This window comes from Euleptes europaea, chromosome 6 (genome assembly GCF_029931775.1).
Source record: "Euleptes europaea isolate rEulEur1 chromosome 6, rEulEur1.hap1, whole genome shotgun sequence".
NCBI classification, from domain to species: domain Eukaryota; kingdom Metazoa; phylum Chordata; class Lepidosauria; order Squamata; family Sphaerodactylidae; genus Euleptes; species Euleptes europaea.
Window position 1 is genome coordinate 86,513,455 of NC_079317.1, and position 15,790 is coordinate 86,529,244.

Below are 15,790 nucleotides of genomic sequence, written 5' to 3' on the forward strand. Positions count from 1 at the left end.
CAGTCCATTTTAAATTATAATGAAAAGAGACCCCCAAATATTTAAACGTTTTCACTTGTTCGATTTCTCTTCCCTCAATTTTCCAAACTGATTGCTTCCAAGTCTTAGAAAAGATCAGAATCTTGGTCTTATCAAAATTAATAGATAGGGAATTCCGTTTACAAAATAGGATAAAAGAAGCTAACAAATGTTTAAGACCCATCTTTGAAAGGGATAGGACTGCTGCGTCATCCGCAAATACCAGAATAGGGACTTTCTCAGAGCTTAGCTTAGGTGCATGACCATCAGTATTAGCCAAAAAAGCAGGGAGATCAAATCTAACTTGACAGGTATTGGATGTATGGAGGTTGCGTAATAAAAACAAAAGGCGTTGGTCAAGGCCCATATGGCGTAGTTTCTCCCATAAAATCTGCCTGTCGACTGTGTCAAATGCTCTTTGAAGGTCGATAAAAGCAACATATAACTTTCCTCTAGGGAACTTAAGATATTTTTCTGCCAAAAATGCAAGAACTGTGCAATGATCAGTTGTAGAATGGTTAGGTAAAAATCCAATTTGCTCTTTCCCTGGGAGATTATGAAGGGCCATCCATTCAGATAATTTCTGGAGGAGGTACTTGGCATAGAGCTTTCCTATAATAGACAAAAGGCTAATTGGTCTGTAATTTTCCGGTTTACTAGGATCACCTTTCTTAAACAATGGTATTATTATAGAATTCAGCCACGAATCTGGGAGGACACCAAATTTTTCTATCAGCGTGAAGAGATGTGCGAGTGGCAGAGCCCACCAATCAGAATTACTCCTTAGGAGCTCTGCAAAAATACCATCGGGTCCCGGGGCTTTGCCCAATTTTAAGCTAATAATATGTTCTCTCATCTCATCACAGGTGACAGGAGGCCATTCTGGTACATCAGGGGCTATAAAAGATTCTCTGACAGAAACCCCTGGGGACTTCACATTAAAAACATTAGAGTAGTACGAAAACCATGCCTGAGCATGAATTAAACTTGCCGAGTTGCCGCCAATTGAATAATTAAGTCCTGAAATTAGTGACCAGAAAGCTTTACTATTTTTACTATTAAATGCTTGGAATAACTGCAACCATTTCTCCATAGCAAAAGCATGGCTTTTTTTTGGCTAGCAAAATTTGGTACCCTTTTCTCTTTTTGCAGTACGCTGAGGGGACCCAAGGTCACAGGCCTGAGTGCATCAGTTTAAACAGATGGTGTAGCTCTTTCTTTGCTGCAAGGCATTCAACATCAAACCAGGTGCTATTTAGGCATTTAGAGGACCTACGACTAATTGGTTGAGCAAAGTCACCAAGTCTGTCAACAATATTGTTATATGTTGACAACGCCACCATTGGGGTTTCAGCATTTAATAGTTCGTTAAATAATTGCTGCCCAGTATCACTATGTATCCATTGCTGAATTTGGGACACAGTAGATGGAGACCATTTAATCCTCTTATACTCGCTGACAGTGTGATCCTGATCCTGGTTCTACAAAGAGGGCTTGGCAGGTTCACAACTAGTCTTAAAAGTCAGGAGCAAGGGTAGATGGTCACTTTCTGATCAATTGCCAACTACATAATTGACAATGTGGTCGCTTAGGTCAGCTGAATGGATTGCAAAATCAACAACACTACAACCACACAGGGAGATATAAGTGTACTGGCCGAGGGGATCATATTGTAAAGAACCATTCAGTAGACATAGATTAAAATTCACACACAGTTCCACCAAATGATGACCAGCCTGATTTATAACGGAGACTTTTGACGACCTAGGGGCTAAAAATGGGAAGGGTATAAAATCTTCAGCATCCCATTTCATAAAATTAATTAACTGCATATTATTATGGCCCAACCTGGCGTTAAAATCCCCAGCAACTAACAGGGCAGCTTCGGGTCGTGAATCTAAACGTTTGTTCCGATAGGCATTTATTGTGTTCCAAACTGATGAGGATGCAGTACTGTCAATAAAAGGGGAAATATAAATATTAACTAATATAATTGACAGTTCCTTGGTGGGTAAGAGAAATGCCTGAGCGAAAGGGGGACAAGGGTCTAGTTGCCTAACTTTAAATTTACAGGAGTTATTAACCGAACAACACAGGCCTGCTTTAGGGGGGCCCTTGATATTAGTTTTATGAACCAGGAGGGCATATGAAGTAAAGCCATAATATGAAATATTAGTAAGAGACCAGGTCTCCTGTAAAAAAATAATATCAAAACCCTTCCAAAAGTTTAGCAAGTCAGGATCCCTGCTTTTACTTCCCCAGCCAGCAATGTTCCAAGATATAAAGTGACAAATTTGACCCTGAATTCTAATATTAAAATTTAGTCAATCTAGTTCAGATATTGTATTTAGGGCCCTGTCATGTTCTGTAGGGCTGTAAAAAAAAAAAAAATTCGGTACAGTTCGGATTCGGCCGAATTTGGCCCTTGTGGGTTCGGTACGTGCCGAAGTCCGAACTCCCCCACTTCGGATCCGTTCAATTCGGCGGGAATTCAAAGTTCGGGGAAAAAAATTCGGCCGAATAAAGCCATTAAAAACACAACCGCGCCTTTCCGCGGCTCTGGGGGGGGCATTTTTGGGCTTAGAGGTCCCAAACTTTCAGCAGAGCTTCAAAGGACGTATATTGAAAGACTCCCCAAGTTTTGTAAAGATTGGGTCAGGGGGGGCTGAGATATGGGCCCTGAAAGGGGTCCCCCCCACCCTTAATGTGGATCTCTCCGCAGAGCTTGCCGCCCACGCACAAAGCTCCCGGCCCGACAAACAGCTGATGAGAGCAAGGGCGGGGCAGGTGCTAAGAACTTTGCAAAGCAACACAACTGCAGAGCAACCCCTTTGCAAATATGCAAAGGGCGGGGCAGGTGTGAAGAATTTTGCAAAACAATACAACTGCAAAGCAACACAAGCACGCAATGCAAAACCTTTGCAACAGTGCATAGCAACACCTGACACCTGGGAGTTTGCATACCATGGAAAGGGACAGAGGCAGCTAGCTATGCATAATGAGCAGGAGGGGGTGGAATGTCTCCTTTTGCATTGGACTTGGGACCAGGCAGATGCATTCTTTAAGTCACCATTTGAAAACCAGTTTTGAGCAAGCATCAATAACCTAACTGATCTTATGAATGAGAAAAAACCTGAAGAATAAAAATGAAGCCCCCCCTCAAACCAGGGAGAGAGAGACTGGAGGGGGAACACACACCCCAGGCAGAACCGGCAAAAGCCCCCTTTGGCTTCCCCCCCACCCACAGAAACTGCTCCCTCCCCACACACACACACAGACTCTGCTTTCCCCCCCACACACACACACAGAAAAGAAAAAATATAGATTAAAGCCCCCAAAGGGGTCTTACTGTGGCTGTCTTCTGTTCCAGCAGGAGGGGCTGGGAGGCTGGGTAATCCAATATGATTCCATTTGTATCCAATATAAGATCCATATGTATGCATCTCTCGAGGGTGATCCATTCATCCCAATAGGGGAAAGGGGAAAGCCCATATCTCGGGGGGCCCTGACCCAATGTTTACAAAACTTGGGTGGTCTCTTAAAAAGCCTTGACTGAAGCTCCGCCGAAAGTCTGGGATCGGCACACCCAAAAATGCGCCCCCTGCAGCCATGGAAAGAGAAAAGGGGGGGAGCCAATATTTCAGCCCCCACTGAACCCATCTTTACAAAACTTGGGTGGTCTCTTAAGAGGGATTCTCTGAAGCTATGACAAAAGTTTGGGGGCTGAACCCCCAAAAAAGCGCCCCCTGCAGCCACGAAAATGGAAAAGGGGGGAGAGGAAAAAGGGGTGGAGCCCATATCTCGGGGGCCCCTGACCCAATGTTTACAAAACTTGGGGGGTATCTTAAGAAGCCTAGTCTGATGCTCCGCTGAAAGTTTGGGGTCGGCACACCCAAAAATGCGCCCTCTGCAGCCATGGAAAGAAAAAAGGGGGGAGCCCATATCTCGGGACCCCCTGACCCAATGTTTACAAAACTTGGGTGGTCTCTTAAAAAAACCTGTCTGAATATCCCCTGAAAGTTTGGGGTCGGTACCCCAAAAAATGCGCCCCCTGCAGCCACGGAAAGGAGCGAATGTGCACAAGCACCCCCTCACACACACATGAGGATTTCCCTCTCTCTCTCTCTTTCCCCGGCCGGCCGCACATCAGCTGATTCCTCCAGCACTCAATCCTGACTGATTGGCCAGAAGAAGACCCAGCTTGGCCACCGATTGGCCGGAGGAGGAGAATGCTGCTTACTGACGGTTATGCTGCTTACTGACGGCCGAATTGGCCGAATTTATTCGCCGAACTCCCGAACTCGCTGAATTCGGCCCCCCCGGTTGCCCGCCAGTTTTGAGTTCGGATCCGTCCGAACTAAAAACCGCCGAATCAGGGGAAATTCGGCTGATTTTCAGTTCGGGCCGAACCGAATTGACAGCCCTAATGTTCTGAACAAACACAACCATTATTGGGGCATTGCAGATTATTTATCTCAGCATCACTATTCAGTGATGGGGCTGGATACATCTCTATCGTCCCCACATTATGGCCTCTTGAGGACTGCACTAATCCCGCTCTTGAAAGGGAGTCTCGCTTCGTGTCCATTGTTTCTTGTGGCCCGGAGGCAAATGACCGTTTTTCAGATCTTTGTTTTGCTAATTTTTCCTTCAGGCAGTCCAGTCTATCCATAATCCATTGTTGGTCTAGATTGGGTAGGTCAGCAAAAGTCTCCTGAATACACTCTTCCATGTTATCAACGTCTGACAATAATTCAGGGGGGGCGGGTAGATACTAACTGAAGGTTTTGTGAGGTTATGCTGTCCTCGGCCTCCTTCTGAATTCCAGCATCGGGCATAGACTTCAGTTTGGTAGTATTTTCAGCCATATAATGCTGATTATGCATGGTCAGCCCGCTTTCCAAAATTGGCTGCGTATCCCAAGATATCAAATCATTTTGTGGGGTGTCGGTTCCCATCCTTGGAGGGGTGTCAGCTCCCATCCATTCCTCCCCCATGGAATCAAGAATGGTATTGGTTGGAGCCGGAAGCTTAACAATCAGAGGGTTAGTAATTGTATTCGTAAAGACCCTCACCGGAAAAACTCCTCTGATCCTTAATCTTTTTTTCCATCTATGAATCAGGGAAGGTATTCTAGTTGAAGCAAAGGTGAGAAGGACCCTTTGCACCTGATTAGGAGGATTGAGTTGTTATATCTGGAGCAGGTCCTCTTTAGCATGGTCAAACCTGAGTAATGCAGACAGGTGTGATTTAACCCTATAGAGGCCGTGCCAATCAGGTGAAAGGACTGCAGATAGTTAAACATACTTTTTCAGGGTTGAGTATTAGCTGGTTACTACTTTCAGTCAGGCTCTTTTCAGGCATCCGAAAATTGCTGTGTTGATTCCTATTGGTACGTGCTTGTTTGGGCTGTAAATCAGTAGCCTGGAGTCCGGTGTTACTTAAAGTCTTTTTGCATAAATCATATAGTCCAGCTACCTCCATCCTCAACTGCTTAATTTGTTTTGAAATTTCATGGATATGACCAAATATGCAGTCTACTGTTCTAGCAGTCAGAGCCAAATGTCTCTCAGTGAGTGAAAGCCCATCCGAATTATTCACTACTCCAGGGGAGGGACTTTGCAACTCAGGAGGCTCAGGAGACTGTGCCCTTAAAGCTAGGATGTCATCATCGGGGGAAATTTCTCCTCCTCCTTCTTCCCTTGGAGACTCCAGAGGGGCAAAATGATTTGTTGTTTCAACATTATAAACATAGCAACTACTCCCCCTCTCAGGGGAGAGGAAGAAATCCTCAAGTTTGGATTGTTTTGAAGCTGGAACACTCAGGACGCCGTCTGGATCTCTTGGGCGTTTACCAGGTGCCATAAATCCTCCTTCTAATCAATGGTGGGAGGAACCGTATAATAATAAAACTTATCCAAGTCTTCTGTGGCTGATAGCACACAGCCTTTAACATTTGGGGATAATAAAAAAGTTCAGCGGCTTCAGCAATTAAGAAAAAAGACAAAAGTTCTCTTAGCCTAACTAATCCTAGCTAAGCCTTAGAGCCTCACCAAGTCTGTAACAACACAGGAAAAAAACTAAAAATTAAAAGGAGCTATCTCACTTCACAACGGCAGATAGCCCTTTCGGCTTATGAAAAAAAGAGAACGAATGAACCAGATAAAACCTTTAAAAAGATAAAAACCTCAGAGCTCCAGGGCTGTGACCGCTGCAGCTGCTGCCATCTTCCTGCTTCTCCTAGTTAGGTGGATAGGGAACTGGTTGGAGAACCGCACTCAAAGAGTAGTTGTCAATGGCATATCATCTGAATGGCGGGAGGTATCCAGTGTCACAGGGTTCGCTTCTGGGCCCGGTACTTTTCAATATTTTTATAAATGATCTGGATGAGGGTGTAGAGGAACTACTCATTAAATTTGCAGATGACACCAAATTGGGAGGAGCAGCGAACACACCAGAAGATCTGAACACACTGGAAAAGTGGGTGGATGTGAGCAAGATGCAATTCAACAAAAATAAGTGCCTAGTTCTACATCTGGGTAACAAAAGTGAGGAACATGCATACTGGATGGGGGATGCACTTCTGGGTAGCAGTGTGTGTGAACAAGATCTTGGGATACGAATGGACCGTCCGTTAAATATGAGCAGCCAGTGTGTTGCAATGACAAGGAAAAAAAAAAAAGCTAATGCGATCTTGGAGTGCATCAACAGAGGCATAACATCCAAATCACAAGATGTCATATTTCTGCTGTACACAGCATTGGTCAGGCCACACCTGGAGTATTGTGTGCAGTTCTGGAGGCCTCTCTTAAAAAGGATGTGGGCAAAATGGAGCTTGTGCAGAGGAGAGGGAAGAGGATGATCAGGGGCCTGGAGACCAAGCCCTATGAGGAAAGGCTGAGGGAGTTGGGAATGTTTAGTCTGGAGAAGAGGATATTGAGGGGGCACATGATTGCTCTATTTAAGTATTTGAAGGGCTGTCATTTAGGAGAGGGCAGTGAGCTGTTCCTGTTGGCAGCAAAGGATAGGACTCACAATAATGGGTTTAAATTCCAGGCGTAGAGGTACCGGCTGGATATTAGGAAAAAGTTTTTTACAGTGAGAGTTGTTAAACAGTGGAATCAGCTACCTAGGGAGGTGGTGAGCTCCCCCTCACTGGCAGTCTTTAAGCAGAGGCTGGACAAATGCTTGTCAGGGATGCTCTAGGCCGATCCTGCATGAGCTGGGGGTTGGACTAGATGGCCTGTATGGCCCCTTCCAACTCTATGATTCTATATAATTAAGTAATAAATAGAATGAAACAGTGTACAACTGTAGTGCCATCTCTTCAAGATTTTTTTTTCTGTCAGGGTTTTATCAACATACGTATATTGGTAATACTAAGGAGGGTTAAAAAAAGTAATGGAACTGATGTGGCAAATAACACAAGCACATAAAAATTAAGTCAAAATATAACAATATAGTACCCCTAAAGCATTAGTTTTGCTTCCAAAATGAGTCCAAATAATTAGGAACTCAAAACTTCAGGGAGAAATTTGGGTAAGAAGCATTTCAGAGGCAGTCCTAAATATATTAATGACATCCTTGAGGCTGCATTTCAAGTTTTTGTGCTGTCTAAATCCCCTGTTTATGGGGTCTTTGTACTGCTGTCTTCCCTCAGACCCAACTGCTTGTGGAAAATCAGGGTTAGGTTGGTCTATCTTTTCCCCTTGTGGTGGAAGGTCTTTTTATAGAAGGTTATCCAGGAGGCCATCCTAGGGTTGCCATCCTCCAGGTGGTGACTGGAGATCTCCTGCTATTTCAACAGATCTCTAGGCGACAGAGATCAGTTCCCCTGGAGAAAATGGCTGCTTTGGCAATTGGACTCTAGGGCATTGAAGTCCCTCCCCCTCCAAACCCTTCCTTCCTAAGGCTCCCCCCCCCCACAAATCTCCAGGTATTTCCCAACCCAGAGCTGGCAACCCTAGGCCATCCTGTGTTTCCTGAGAGAACTCTCCCCCACTCCTACTTGAAGCACCTCCTAAATATAATAGGGCCAGCCACTGAACTATAGCACTGGCCAATCCTCCAAGGCTTTCATTTTCATTTGACACAGAAATTTGTTCCAAAATAAGATATTTAGGCTTTAGGCTAGAATGGGTAGGTAGGAATGTTAGGACGTGAAATGAAAAAAAATGTTTTGTCAGAGTTAGAGACATAATTGTGCTCTTCCCTCTTCAGTTATCTCTTCTATGATATAATATCTTTGGCTGGCAAGATCCATGTTTTGGCTCACAGTATCAAAATGCCTCCTCAGTCATTACTATAATTTTAACTATATGTTTTTGTAATACTGAAAGTGTTTGGCACTGAAAAGGTTGTATTCTTCTGATGGGAAATTCTGTTGGACTTGAAAATGGGAGGACAAGAAACTGATTTTGAATAGAACTGAAGTGATAACACCAGAGGAAGCATGTTCAGAAATAATAGATATTTATATAATTGATTCAGACAAATTTCATGATTAGATATATCAGTGATCTTTGAAATGGTCAAAATTTAAAACAGACTCATTATATTGTCCATTTCTTGGTAGAAAATTATTTAAAACTATTGGGATCTCACTGTGAAGAACTGCATAAAGTGCATATTTGATGTAATTTACCCATGTCCTTAAATCCAAGTGAATAAGGTATTATGAATTGGCTGCCTTTCTGCTTGGTCCTCAACTTAATAACACCTAAGCTTTTATTTAACAGAATAAGTATATTGAATGGCTAAAGTATAATATTTCTCCCTGACAACTATGCCTGGTTTAGATTAATATACTCATATATTTTAAAAATGTGTTTCAATTCCCCCCCCCCAATGGATTTCATATTATGTTTGCAAATGTTGAGAGGAATAAAAAACAACAGAGGACTCCAGTCTTATTAATTATTTTTTTAGGGAAATGCAAATATTTTGTGTGTTTTGAAAACCAGGTGCATCTGGGAATACTGACAATGATATATTAAAATTTTGACTTTTAACACATGGCTGAACAAACCTTATTAGATGCACATTCATACCAAAGTGCTCTAAAATGGTTGAGCATATGAAGCTAACTGATACTGAATGAGACCACTCATCCATTGAAGTCAGTATTAAGATGTCTACTCAAACCGCTAGTATAAATCCAGGGTCTCTGGAAGAGATCTTTCACATCACCAAGCCCTGTTTTAAACTGGACATGTTGGGGAATTAGCCTGGAAGCTTCTGCATGCCAAACAGATGTTCTACCACTAGGTATGCCAACCTCCCGGTGGTAGCTAGAGATCTCACTATCTCCAGGAGACAGAGCTCAGTTCATCTGGAGAAAATGGCCACTTTGGAAGGTAGACTCCCCTCCATCCCCAAAATCTCCAGGTATTTCCCAACTCGGAGCTGGCAACCCTATCTATCACTGAGCCAGGTCCTCTCTTTCCTGGTTGTTTGAGAAGGTGGCAGACTCCAGTACCAAGGGGCTCCTGTTGCTTTTCTTATATTCTCTTTCATCCCAGTCCTTTCCAATCATAATCTATGTCTCAAGAATTGAGGCTTCTGCATTTTGAGGGCTCCATGCAAAAATTTGTTTTTGAATAACAATTGTCTGTTCTCTTGGGGAAAGAAATCAGTGAAATTCACCAATGTGTCTTTGTTGGCATCTAGCTGGTCCCTTATGTCTGTTTACTAAGGTTTCCCAAATTGCAGGTCTGATAGTTTCATCCAGCAAGCACTTGCTGCCACCACTGATACAGCATAGCTATGTAGCGGCTTCCACTCCTGCTATAACATAGACAAGGCCGTTTTGTTGTTCTTTACATAAGATGACTTTTATGCTTTACTAAAAACTCCCACAACCCTCTTAAATGGAACCTTCAGCTATGTGGCAATGTGTTAGGTGCAAGCTGACCCATCACATAATCTTTGAACTTAGCAGGCGACCACCCACCCATTCCTTGTCTGGTGCATCAATGGGTTTTCAAAGGATACCTGGGGTGTAACCACCTTCATTTTCTTGCTTGTCCAGAACTTAATCAGAGACCTGTCCTGGGATTGCCTCATCAGGTGTTGCAATAAGTTCTGCAGGTACTAGGGAGCAATCTTTTCTAAGATGCCTCCTGTTCCTGTGAAATGCGTCTCTGCTTGGTGTTTCCACTGTATGAGAATGTGGTCCAGCTGTTGTTCCTGTGACTGATGCTGGTAACCATCCTGCATGTGTCTGCATTCACACACACTCCTTCTTTTGTATGGTAGAAGAGGCATAACCCACTTATCATGAGAGTTCTTTTGTTGATACTGGAGATTGTTTAATTTCTGGTGAACATCACTTGGTAATCTGATTCCCAGTGTTGTTGATACGGATGGCAGATTCCATCAGGAGCTGTGCAGGAGCATATTCAAGTCTTAAAATACAATCATTTCTAAAATTGAGGATATTTTGAATAATAACCCACAAATGTAAGATAGGAGTGGCTATTGAGCTAAAAAATATCAGCTATATCAGTTTAAACCAAGGCAAGTCCGCAATCTCATGTGAGATCATTGGCTCTCTGCAGTTGCTAGGTTGAAGTTCCTGGCAACGGTGCACAACGTTCAATTCACTATTTTATGTATGCATTCATTTTGGGGGCAATACATGACTCGACTATCCTTCAGTGTTACTCCTCTGAAGATGCCTGCCACAGCTGCGGGCGAAATGTCAGGAAAGAAAATACCAAGACCACGGTTACACAGCCCGGACAACCTACAAGAACTAATTTTGCAATGTTGTTACCACAATATGGAGATCACTGTTGCTATGTGAAACAGCTATCTAATGTGTACTATAGTGATTTTTTTTTAAAAAATTGTTATGCTGGTCAATGACTGTATTTAATAAATCTGTAAATCAGGTATCTGAGGGTCCAGTAAGGTCCAAGATTTTGTTTAACCTGCTTCCTTCTACAAGGCTATCCTTGGACAGGCAGGGATCTGATAGCCTGTAAATCATGGTCTGCCCTTGTGTGGTGCTGCAGTTGCCAACAACACATCATTTACAGGCTCTTGTCCACCAGATTGTAATTTACTTGCTCCTCTCAGATCCAGTCTGGCGCAGAGGGCAAAGGGATTGTAGTAGCTCTGGAAAGTGCGTCTGCCACTAGCACGTCCTTGCCCTTAGTGTAAGCAATCTGAATATCATATTTTTGAAGTAGTAGGAACATCCTTTATATGTGCCCAGGAGCTTTTCCAATCGGCTTGGAAAAGATTGTCTCCAAGCATTTATGATCCTACTGGACTAACACCTGAGTGCCAAACACATACTGATGGAATGTAGTCACACCAAACAGAATTGCCAGAAGTTCCTCTTTGATCTGCCTCCCAGGTTCTGCTCAGTGTGTGTCAGTTCTCTAGCAGCACAGGCAATAAGTTGTTTCTGCTGAAACAAGTATGCTCCTAAGCTGAATTGGATGTGATTGCCTGTTTTCCCACCTGTTCTCTCGTATAAAAACAGGAGCAGTTGATGGCTTGTTTGATGTTGTCCAAGGCTTTATGTTGTTCATGTCTCCATTTCCAGAGAGCATCATTTCTTAATAGGGTGTGCAGGGGTGCAGTCACACTTGCTTCATTTGGAATGTATTGTGCCAGGTGCTATATAGTCCCCTAGAAGTCTTTGAAGTCCTTTCTTGTCCTTGGGTGGGGGCATTGATTTCATATCTTCCACTTTGTCTTCATCAGGCTTGACACCATCTTTGTTAAAAACATGGCCCATATCCTTGACATGTTCCACAAAGAACTGGATCTTGTCCTTATTACTTTGTACTGCTTTGTCATGCTCTGCCAAGAACACATCTCAAGCTGGCATTGACTGTGTTCTTCATTGGTCACTGCCGTGATGATAATGTCAACTGCAATGATGTGGACACCTGCAATGCCACCAAAGCATTTATGATTATTTTGTTGAAATGCTTCATTTGCTGAATGGATGCTCCAAGGAAGTCTGTTAAAAGGATATCTGCCCCATGGGGTGGTAAAAGTACATGCTTCTGTTGAATCTTTACCCAGTTCCAATTGCCAGTGACAACCATGCAGAGACAGGTAATGGCAAACCACCTCTAAACGTACCCTACAGGGTCGCCATACTTACTTTTCATGGTCTGTAATGGCTGCCTGCTTCCTTATCCAAGAATATGGGAAAACTCAATTTCCCATGAATGCTTGCAATGGGCCCACCCATTGGGAAACTGAGTTTTCCCACAATTCTTGGGTGAGGAAGCAGGTGGCCATTATAGACCATGAAAAATAAGTACTTTTGAAATTTTCCGGGGGGAGGGGCATTTTTCGAGGTAGTCACCAAATTCTCAGTGTAGCTGCAAGGGACTCTCCTTGCATGAACCCCAAAGTTTGGTAAAGTTTGGAACAGGGAGTATGATTTTATGGGGTCCCAAAGGGGTTGACCCCCTCCTCCATAGAGAAGCAGTGTAAACTTTACAATGCTTCTCTATGGAGGAGGGAGGTGACCCCTTCAGGACCCTATAAAATCGGGGCCCCTAACCCAATCTTCACCAAACTTTGGGGTTCATGCAAGGAGAGTCCCTTGAAGCTATCTTGAAAAATTGGGAATTCTACCTCCAAAAATGCCTCCCCCAGAGCTCATTAAAGAAATTCCCATAGGGAAAAGCCTAGGGATAGCCCAAGCCAAAAAAAAAAAAAAAAAGTTGAATACCTATTTGGCTGATTCGGCGATCGGCTATCCAGCTTCGGCTTCATTCCCAGGTTTTGATATTCGGTAAAGCCAAAACCCGAATATTGCCGAAATGGCTAATTTTGGGTTTATTTTCGGTTCGGATTTATCGAGATGCACAACCCTAATACAGTTGGATTGCAGTGGAAATTTTCCTCGGAGTTTGCCTTCCCTGTGTGGGGAGTTTGGGGAGTTTTCTACATGCACTGCAGTAGCAATCTGAATTAGGTGCCACATGCATGGGAACTGAGGAGAACCTGCAGGTCATATGTGACTTCTACCCCATGATACAGGATGAGGACCCTAGACCCAAATGGTGTATTCCTTATAAATTTAGTTTCTAACTGAAAATAGCCTGTCACATATACCCAACCCTGGCTTATTTTTATCAACTGAACAAGCTCCTTTTTTATTGGTAGTTATTATCCAATTCAAGGTAAGCCTTCTCATTCTTTTCTGCTACTCAAGCTGCTTTTTATCCCTTTTGTTATTCTTTCTCTTTCTAAACTTCCTCGAAAACTCCCCTGAGAGCACAATCCTATGCAAAGTTACTAGGTCTAAGCCCATTGATACTGCTGGGTTGGACTGGAGCAATTGCACAGGATTACACTGTTAAAACTCTTAAATTTTTAAAAAAAACACCCACCTTTCAAACCATGCAATATTATCCTTCCCCCCCCCCCTGAAGCATCATTTGGAATGTGAATGACTGAAGTTCCAGCAGCCTTCATGATATTCTATCAGCAATACAGAGACTATATAAAGAGGTTCAGTCCAGTTTTGAAAACTGCAGTTAATCAGCCTTTCACAGGATGTCCCATTCTTACTCAGATTACTTCACTTGGTTTAAATTTCCAAGACAAAACTCACCATTTCAATGAGGCCATGTCTGACATACTTCTTAAGGAGGAGCCTTGCTTTTGCCACATATCAAAGTCTGGTTTAAGCAGTTCCCAAGTAGCAGAAAGGTTGTGGGGCAAGAATGAATTCTAGTTGAGGTGTCACTCAGTGAATATGGCATTATTAGGAAAGAAGATTTTTAGTAGCTCTTGAATGTGCATTTGGTTTGGAGAGTGCCTCTATTGAGGTGTCCTGTAGACATCTGAACTCTTTCCAGAAATTTCCGAAGAGCTGCTTTCTCTTGATCCAGCTCATTGCAGCTGAGAGCTGCAGCTTTCTGAAGAATTTTGATCTTGTCAGCAGTTCTCTTCTCCTCTGCACGATTTACTACCCTTGCCCATTTCAAAGCGGTTGTGTCTTCAACTTTTGTAAGAGTCATCTTTTTAACTTTCTGTTTATTCATGACAAATGCGTTTCTTCAAATAACAGCACTGTGGCTAGCGTAGACAAATAATCAAAGTTTTTGTCTCTTCCAGGTAGAAGGAATTATTAACTTCTTTTTTTATTAAAAAAAAAGCATGCATGTTTCTTGGAGCCTTAAAGTTAATCATTAACCAATTTTCTCAAGGCTGGCTGCTCTCATTGTTTCCCTACTGTGTCATCCTTTTAATAAACAGCCTGGAGACTTGGGGGGGGGGTGGATTTCATTTTATGCTTGTGTTTGAAAAGAGTTTTTAATTTAAAAACACTGAGACAGAAGTTAAAAGATAATTTCTTTTAACTGACAGACATCCTCGTGCCATGTATTAGATTTATGCCTGTTGTTCTCTGTTTAATTTATCATTATATTTTCATCCTACTCTTCCTCCAAGAAATTCAGGGTGGTATAAGTGGCTCATTCTCACAAATGCCTGTGACTGTCCTAAGGCCACTTAGTGAGTTTCACAGCTGCGTGGGGATTTGAACACAGTTCTCCTCATAACGAGTATGACAGTCTTATTTATTTGTTTGTTTGCTTATTTTTGATGTCAGGTTGCAGCTGACTTATGGTGACCCCATAGGGTTTTCAAGGCAGGAGACATTCAGAGGTGGTTTGCCATTGCCTGCCTCTGTGTAATGACTCTGGTATTTCTTGGTATTTCTTCTCCCATCCAAATACTAACCATGGCAGGCCCTGCTTAGCTTCCAAGATCTGATGAGATCAGGCTAGCCTGGACTATCCAGGTCTCTATTTATAACACCATGCCAACTTAGTTTTCATTCTCATTTTGGCTATGGCTACTAGACTGTGAATTTTAGAAATGTGTTTTATAATCTGAAGTCCAGTACTTTTAGGGATAGAATCTCTGCATTCAGCTACTTGCAGCAACATATATAACAATCCTTAAAGACAATACAAATATTTCCAGATTGCCTGTGTGTAACCCTTAGTGTGTAGAGCAGTGGTACTCAACCTGGGGCCACATGGCCCCCGGCCCCCCCCAGGATATTCCAAGGGGGCCACAGGTGAAAATTGCATAAATGGGGGGGGCACGGCACGAGACTATGGGGCCACAGAGGGAAGTGAGAAGTGAAGAAAACAAACACATGAAAACCTAACACATGACTTTCATTGCACTTCTATGCATTGTTTGCAACTGTGGATTTTTGTATTGCTGTAATCTTGTGCAATGGTGGTAGAGGCTTTGTTCTCCCTTGTATGTGAACATTGTTGTTTATTAGTATGTTGTATTCCCTTTTTGTGGGGTGTTTTGTTTTGTAAATTTCAGTTTCCCAATAAGAATTTTGTGTGGCTGTTTATGCTTCTTTGTTCCTTGGCTATTTACAAACAAAACATTTAAATAGCTACCTTTCTACCATAGGACAGGGGGCCACAGGAAGGAAACAAGGTCGGAAGGGGGCCACGGTCAGAAAAAGATTGAGAACCACTGGTGTAGAGTCCTCATCCTCTTTGACACTGTAGACGATTTTGGAATTTTGAGAGACGGTAGTGGATTTGCTTCCCTTGTCAGTAAGTTGGTGTGGAAGGAGCCAAAGCTCGCTGTTTTTTGTCCTGGTCAAGGGCCTTTGGATTTTATTCCCCAGACTCAAGAAGCAAGTGGGTGCCAAGATACCATGATGACACCATTGTGAATCCCTGTTCCAGACCCTTAATTCTTGTGTTTTGCTGAGAACTCTTATATGAGGGATGGAAAATTCCACATTTGG